The 8,578-nt window shown below is 42.2% G+C and overlaps 1 long non-coding RNA gene across 1 annotated transcript; it reads left to right on the top strand.

The window, feature by feature from the left end:
* The first annotated feature begins 421 nt into the window (after positions 1 to 421).
* LOC120233446 lies at positions 422 to 7,933 on the top strand. Its single transcript, XR_005528825.1, has 2 exons — positions 422 to 629; positions 6,606 to 7,933. It is a non-coding gene; the product is annotated as an uncharacterized LOC120233446 (long non-coding RNA).
* The last annotated feature ends 645 nt before the right edge of the window (positions 7,934 to 8,578 follow it).

Here is an 8,578-nt window from a genome sequence, read left to right as displayed (position 1 = left end):
TTCAAGGAAGAGATCCAAGTTAGATATACAAATGAAAAAGCCATCAGTGCCTAAACTTGTAAGTAAGGAAAATAAATTATAAAGTCATCGGCTTATACATATATTTAAATCCATGAGATCAAACAGAGATTGAGTAAAGATAAAGAGGCTCAGCCTGAGATATTCAAAATACAAGGGTTTAGGGGATGAGGGGCAACCAGCAAAGGAGACTGAAAGAGAGCAGCTGTGATGTGGGAGTGAAACTGAAGATTATTTTAGAAACAAGGTGAAAAATATGTTTTCAAGGCGGAGAGAATGATCAGCTTTGTTCAGTCTTGCTGGTAAACCAAACTAGATGAGGGCAGAGATTTAATCACTGATGGAGCGGTAAGAGCCAAAGATTAACTGTGACTGGTTCAAGAGAGAAAGGAAGGAGAGAAATCAGAGACAGCAAGTGTCGATAACTCCACCAGAATTTTTGCTCCATTAGGAGTAGAGAAGTGGAGTAGTAGTTTATCTGGGATATAAGGTCACAAGAGATTCTTTTTTTTAAGATGGGAGAAATTACAGCAGACTTGTATGCTGACAGAAATGGGAACAGGAAAGGGGAAATTTGATTATGCCCTGGGGAGAAGAAATAACTGATGGAGGTAAGTCCCTCATATGGAGGAGGGGAGGGAGGGAATTCAGTGCCCAAGTAGGGCTCCTTTTTTTTCTTTCTCAGTAAAATAACAAGCAGGTTCATCAACTGAGTAAAGATAGGAGGGATGGAGAGATTGAGGAAAGGCATGAAGGTGTAAAACAGTTATCTGGGAGGTAGGAATAATGTAGGGAAATGTGGGTAGATGGCCGGGTGGCAGCAAGGGGCCCCGTGGAGATTAGGGTTCATCAGATGATCAATTAGGTAACAATCATATAAGATACTTGGAGCAGTGCCTGACACATCATAATAATGCTGTCATTGGTGGTTGTTTTTGTTGTTGTTAATATTATATCCCACTTTTTACTCTTAAGAGATTTTAAGCCATCTTAAAAAGAGAGAAGAGGAATTTAATATTGAACTAATGTAGCCTCCTTGCAAGAATTTTCCAAGGAGATCGGGGTTGGTCCACTGAAGTAGTCCCTTCCTCTAGGACTGCTGTACCATGCAGGTAATGCCAGGAGTGTCATTCGGATTCAGTATGACCTAAGGTGAGCCATCATAGAACACTGGGAACCTGGGAACCGTGGTCAGTCTCATGGTAGATCATGACCCAGTGAGGTTCTTCCCCTACATTGCTATATAGAGTTGAGAGTGGGAGGATGTTCTTCCTCTTGGGTTGCCTGAACTGGGACTAGCTCTATACCATCGTCCAGTAGATGCTTTCAACTAATCACTGATGTGTCTCCAGCAGATGGTCTCCATCCCTTCAGAACGCACTGAATAATCCCCACAGAACTTTCATTACTCGCTAGTGGCTTCTAGGATCCTGTCTCATTTTCTCACTTCTCCTCCTATTGGTCCATTTATATTTCTATCAAGAGTCGATTGCATTTGTTTCCAAACCGGTTTATAACACCGGTTCTTTCCTTTAATTATGTAACACTGTGGGGCACCTGGGTGGCTCAGTCGGTTAAGTGTCCCACTTGGGCTCAGATCATGATCTCACAGTTTGTGTGAGAGACAGAGACAGCCTGTGTCCGGCTCTGTGCAGACAGCTGGAAGGCTGGTGCTTGCTTTGGATTCTGTGTCTCCTTCTCTGTCTCCCCACCTCATGCTCTGTCTCTAGCTCTCAAAAAAAATAAATAAACATTAAAAAAAATTCATGTAACACAGTGTATGCTGTATAAATCAATGATATGTGACAGTGACTTGTACCCATGAGGGCTAAGTCAAATGCTGAGGAAAGACTTGAGAAAAACAAAGCACTATACAAAATATTGTTAATTAATTTAAGTGTGCACATATAAAATATAAAAGATGGAGAGAATCATACAACTTTAGGTCTAAATACATCTGTAAGTTCTCCTTCCATTATAAAGAAACCAATACTAAAAATAATGCGCAGTGGAGCAGTTTATGACAGAGAGACAACTCACTGTAATCAGAGAGAACTTGGTCCTTTATGGAAAAATTGGTAAGTAAGTGTACATTAAAATGTTTTACGTTAAAATAGAATGTTTAAAATAACTGCACATCCTTTTTTATGATTTTATACGCTTGTCAACTTTCTAAGTTACTTACCACCTCCCCGACCTGATCCCAGAGGATGAGCATAATTTGAAAGCTGCTTTTGAAACTGTCTTTCCAAATACACGAGGAGACAAACTAAAGACAGCAGAGGGCTTCATTAAATAAATAACATGCAATAGCAAGCACTGAATGGAGACAGGAGGCTTAGGTCAAAGTCCGATCAGAAGTCCAGTTTAACTTCGTGTCAGGGGTGGTCCTTGGTGCCCCCGCAGATCTAACCGGGAAAGAAAACCGTTTGCGAGAATTTAGCAAAAGCAGGACAAGTGTTTCCGGGATCGATATGCCGAGGCAGGAGATGATGAGACAGGCCGATCAGTCCAGAGGATTCCCAAGTCGTGCAAGCAACGACCAGGCATGGAGGGGAGCGCAGACCCTAAGGGAGAGGCTTTTGGCTGTCTGCTCCATTTTATGCTGTTCCCTTAGGAACCTACTAACCCTGGGCCTCAAGCTGCTCTCCAGGGTCTGAAGGTTGTCAAAAAGACCTCAAGGTGAATCTTGATCTATTTTGAGAAAGAGCTAGAGATGCTGAGATTAATTTACACTGTGAAAGATCTGGGCACTGATTGTTAGTGTGTAGGCTAGTCTTGTTGAACAGGATTATTTGAAGCACGAAAGCAAAACATTTTCTACCTTGGGAAAAGTATTCCAAGCATTATTCATGACTGATATTTTCCTCTTCTTAAAGACAAGTTCATATATACTCAGTGCCAGCAGGCCTAGGAAAGAATCCCTTTTCAGATGCCATATTAACAGAGCATACCTCATGCACCTACCTTGCACTTACTCATTGTCTCTGGAGGTAAATCAAACATGATTAAAGGCTTTAAAGTCGTCATCGCTTTTACTAAAATGCCGAAGGTCCCTTGATGTTTTGAGAATATATCACAAAGGTAGGTTGATGACTGATACAATGTTAAGTTTAACTTGAATTTTTCACTATTTCAAGATTACCTCTCCAGAGTTTTATTAGACTTTCGTAGACAATTTGACTACTAGTCAGGTATATCTGTATTTAGCAACAAATTATTACTTTTCTGAAGACATCCATTTGCTATGCATCAAATTAGATAGTAACTGAGATCTGAATTTCTTCTGATTCAGCAAGCAAGTTAGCAATCATATATGTTCCATTTTCTGGGACAGATACTAACTTCCTGGGCTTCCTATGCCATAACACTTGTTTAGGGCCCTGACTAATATTTAGCTAAGGCTCTGCGAAGTCAAATTTTTCATCTGCAGAAGAAAGTGACTATAGTAAATAAAGAAGGATCTGGAGGTATAACAGACTAAGTCCCCCTAGTGCCAAGTGTATTTGGATTCACCATTCAATGGAAATCTGACAACATAATTCCGAGGACAAGTGACAAGTTCAATCTAAGGAAGCTTCCTGATGATCTTAAGACTGTAACTGAATGTTTTTGGAACAGTTGTTATCTTTCATTTATTCATCCATTGGTTTTCTTCCTTCAATATTAAACGTATCTAAAGATTATATATGCAAGATGTAAAGACAAGATACATACTTAGATAGAAGCATAGAATAGTGCTCAATAACATAAAAACCAAGTAGCAACAAGGCAATCCATTTTTTAATGGCTAGTCATGTGGTATTGGTCAGTGAATTAGAAGAAGGAAGGAATCTCATAAGCCAATGTGCAGGATGGCATCCAGCACAGCCTGGGACTTGAGTGGGATCTTGAAGGATACACTGGAATCAAGTAGGTGAATGTATCCTATGCATGTAGGTTGAATGAGGGGAGGGAGGGAACAAGGCATGGGCTTGGAAATGCCCATGTTGCTTAGACTATATGGGCTAGTCCAGCCTATCTGCCTGTGGTAGCTGTCTACCACAGTTTTGTTTTATTTAATTGATGAAATTAAATTGTTTAATTTAATTGATGAAACATTAGAGGAGAGTCCAAGTGCTGGCCTGCAGTAATGGAACGTCTGAAGTCTCTTGAGCAGGTGCTTGGTAGAATGAAATTATGTAAGTGTAGTTCAGGAATAACATAACAAGGGCTTGGATTGGTTTAATCAGAGCATTGGCCATAGAGATTGGTTGAGGAAAATGGAAATATGAATCAAATTTATCCATTCAAAGTGAATCCAGGGTCACTTGGGTGGCTCAGTTGGTTAAGTGTCTAACTCTTGATTTTGTCTCAGGTCATGATCTCAGGGTTTGTGAGATCAAGGCCCATGCCAAGCTCTGTGTTGGGTGTGGAGCCTGCTTGGGATTCTGTCTCTCTCCCTCTCTCTCTGCCCCTCTCCCACTGGCACCCATGTGGGACTATCTATCTTCTCCCCAAAACATACAAACATTTAAAAAAACAAAAACGAAAGTGGGAGCACCTGGATGGCTCAGTCGTTTAAGCATTGGACTTCAGCTCAGGTCAAGAACTTGTGGTTTGTGGGTTCAAGCCCCATGTAGGGCTCTGTGCTGACAGCTCAGAGCCTGGGGCCTGGTTCAGATTCTGTGTTTCCCTCTCTCTCTCTGCCCCTCCCTGTCTTGCACTCTATCTCTGTCTCTCTTTCTCTCAAAAATAAATAAACATTTCAAAATAATTTAAAAATTTTTAAAAAACCAAAGTAAATCCCAACATTTTTTGTGATGTCTGGAAGACAGATAAGTCTCTGTTGCGATACAGCTCTGGACAATGAAAATAAACTGAAGCTTTGGCAAGGGGCTCCCAGAAAAACTCCTTTAAAGGTCAGATTCAATAAACATGCACCATTTTTGCCCTTTTTTTTTTTTAATGTTTTATTTATTTCTAGGAGAGAGAGAGAGAGAGACAGTGTGAGCAGGGGAGGGTCAGAGAGAGAGGGAGTCACAGACCGAAACAGGCTCCAGGCTCTGAGCTGGCAGTCAGCACAGAGCCCGACGCGGGGCTCGAACCCACGAACCGCGAGATCATGACCTAAGGGAAAGTTGGACGCTTAACCGACTAAGCCACCCAGGCACCCCCATTTTTGCCTTTTTTGCTTTTTCCTTAATTCCTGGACATAGAAGCTCTGACTAGAGTGAAAAAAGGGCCAAGAGGCTCACTGCAACCTTGATGATTCTGAACCACCTAACCAACAACAGCAAATACCGACCCACCTCCTACTTATCACATGAGAAAAATTAATGTTTACCTTGTTTAAGCCACTGTTGAGTTTTCTGCTACATACAACTGATTTCACTTCTGCAAACTTTTCTTCTTAATTTTTCAATCTTAAATTTCCAATTCTCCCCCAATCCCATTCCCTTATCCTGCCCTTACAATTCTGCCTGTCAGTAGCAAACAATTTTCCGTTTCCCCAACAAGCCGTGTCTGCTCATCTGTAGGCCTTGTATATGTTCTTTTTCCTATTTCTTCTCTCTCCCTCAAACTCTTCTCCTGGCTAATTTCTTTTTTTTTTTTTTTCAGTATTTTTTAAATGTTTTTTTTTTAATTTACTTTTTTTAGGGAGAGAGACAGACAGCATGAGCAGGGGAGGGTCAGAGAGAGAGGGAGACACAGAATCAGAAGCAGGCTCCAGGCTCTGAGCTGTCAGCACAGAGTCTGACGCGGGGCTTGAATCCACGAACTGGGAGATCATGACCCGAGCTGAAGTCGGATGCTCAACCAACTGGGCCACCCAGGCGCCCCTGGCTAATTTCTATTCCATCTTTACATCTGCCCATAGATGGCATTTCTTTCTTGATCACCCCACCCCAACGCCCAGCCGGATTTGAAACCATCCTGTGTATTCCAAAGCACATGTTACTCTTCATTAGAAAAACAACACATCAAAGGGGCTGCTTTGAGAATGCCATGCCCTTCAATATGCTCAACATATGGGAAATATGGGGACCCAAGGCTTCCACAGCCATGTTAGCCATCTACTTGGTCTTTCCCAGAGAGTCCAACAGCCTGACAGCCTGTCAGAGAACATGTGAAGTACTGGATTTCATCATGCCCAAGAGAAGATCTTTCACCCAATAGAATGGAGGGGGGAAACATGGAGCCACTTAGTGCTTATTTTTTATCATCTTGATCCAACAGTCAATTCAAAACATAGGGAGGTTGGGCCTATCTATTTTTTTTTTTTCTGGTAATTGAGTACCAAGCTTGCTCTACTAAGCTGTGGTGTAAAAAACTAGCAAATTCTGGCCTATTTTACCTTGGTTCCAACATTTATATCAGTTTATTTTCCATCTAAAAAATAATGACTGTGAATGGATACTTTTCTCCACCTGTATTCTTTCCTTCTCTTTCCCTTCTATTCAGGGAAATAGTTCTGTTCTCATGGTCTTTAGGTAGTTTTGTAGCAGGGCTGGAACAGAAGCAGCTTAGAGAAAGGTCTGGCTTTGTCTCACAAAAGCCTGAATCTTAAGGAAAGGCTCCTTTGCTCTCTTACCCTTTCTCCCCAGATGAGAAAGAGCAGAAAGTGAGAGAGACAGCAAGTGAGCATGAGAGACGCAGACAGAGATGAAGCCTGAGAGAGTGAGAGCCATATGCAGAGGGCACCTGTGCTGGTCTTTGCAGAAGCTCTGAGGGGAAATGGCTGCACGGAGCTTGTGGGAAAAGGACCATGGGCTTCTGAGCCAACATGCTCTGCCCCTAAGCATGTAATGGAAACAGCAGAGGGCCGCCGGGTCTGCAGCGATATACAAACAAGAACACTGGACATCAGAGGGTCACATGTGTGGACAATCAGAAGGTGTTTCCCCGCCCTCCCACCTCCCCGTCCTGAGCTCTTGGAAATTCACAGAATCCAAACTATGGCACTTACCCTAACAGAACCGGGGAGAAGCCCAAGAAGGATGAAAGTTGTCCAGACTACGACACCCGCCTGTGTTTGTTGCGTCTCATACAAAAATGTCTGGTCAAAGAGTGGGTGTTCAGGCTGGGCGAATCCCAAGTGTTCGCTGCATCCTAAGCCCTGCACCTAGAGAAAGAGGGTTTGGGGGATATTTCCACCTGGAAGCTACCCGGAAGAGGTGCTTTTTGGTAATTAGTTGCTAGCGGAGCCCTGAAAGTTACTGCCACCAACGCAGAGTCAAAAACTAATGTGAATCCTAGAGAAGCTCTAGTCTTCCATATCTAAGCTGTACATGAGCTGCATATCCACTGTGTAATGTTTGCCAGGCCTGCCTCATAGATCACTGAGAATATCAAGTGAGGTAACATAAATGGAGAAAGTGTTTGAAAACTGATGAAATGCACAAAAGCTTAAGGCATTATTATCAACAGCTTTGAGTTTTTGGGTCAGAACATTTCTTTTTGTGTATAATTCACATGATCAGTATAAAATATTTCATTTATCTTTGTTGCATGCTATTTGGAAGTGTGAAGGAAGGGCTAAGCCTACAAAATTGCATGTGTACTTCATGCCATTGCATTTCGTTTGTGGAGTGGTCATTCTATCCTTAGATCACTTATTTGTTTAGCAGAGACAATGTATGTTCTATGCACTACTAAATAAAGTTGATGATGGTAACACTTAAACTAAAAATATAAAGCACCATGAAACTCAATGAAATTGTTCTTAAAGGTCTCTGAAAAGCAAACTTCCACAATGCCAAAATATTTTCCTCTGTTGGAATACCAGATCACATTTTAAATGAAAATACTGCATTCATATAAAACTACATGGTTTTGCCTTGTATTGTCAGAGCAGGATCTGAACCTGGGGACTCTATTTTTGAAACAGAATCCGATAAAACTTCTATTTTGGCCTCATAAAGGCCTTTCTCTCTTTCCTGTTCCTGCCTCATTTTGTTTTTTAAACTATAACTAAAATTACTTAGTAGAAAAATGCTTTGAAACATGTGAATTCATTTAGAAAGCAGTTCTGCTGTAAAATATCTTTTGGCGTCATTTTCAATGAGCTCACTCTCCCCTTTTCCTTTTGTTTGAAGACGATGGAAACTGGTAGGAGGAAAGCCTAAGAGCAGGGGTGGGGTGGAGGGGGATGGTTGGAGCCCTAAGGACAGCCCGTGACAGGAAGTCCCAGTGGAACAACCCACAGTTACAGGAAGTGAGGAGCCTTTCTTCCCAGAGTCTTCTGCAGCTGTGTGGATCGAGGAGGCCACATTCCTGGACCGACCTCCACTTAATTACTCTGACCAACAAAGCCGTAAACTTTGTCCTCAAAGTTGTAAGAGTATTTTCTGATTTTAAAAAAAAGTTTTGACTCCTCACCTCTTCCAGGCCAGCCACTGCTATGGGCTCCGCCCCCGAAGCGCCTTAGAGCCTCTTCTCCCTGAGTAAACTAGCTCCTGGGGCTGTTCCCAGGCACAGGGTGGAAGAACTTGGTGAGGCCAAACAGGCTTTAAAGAAAGAATATTGGGGTGCCTGGGTGGCTTAGTCGGTTAAACACCTGGGTTTTGGCTCAGGTCAT

The sequence above is a fragment of the Hyaena hyaena genome, unplaced genomic scaffold (assembly GCF_003009895.1).
Source record: "Hyaena hyaena isolate Hyena2069 unplaced genomic scaffold, ASM300989v1 scaffold_92, whole genome shotgun sequence".
NCBI lineage: Eukaryota > Metazoa > Chordata > Mammalia > Carnivora > Hyaenidae > Hyaena > Hyaena hyaena.
Note: the sequence above shows the minus strand (reverse complement) of the source record. Positions and strands in the feature narration are given on the sequence as shown.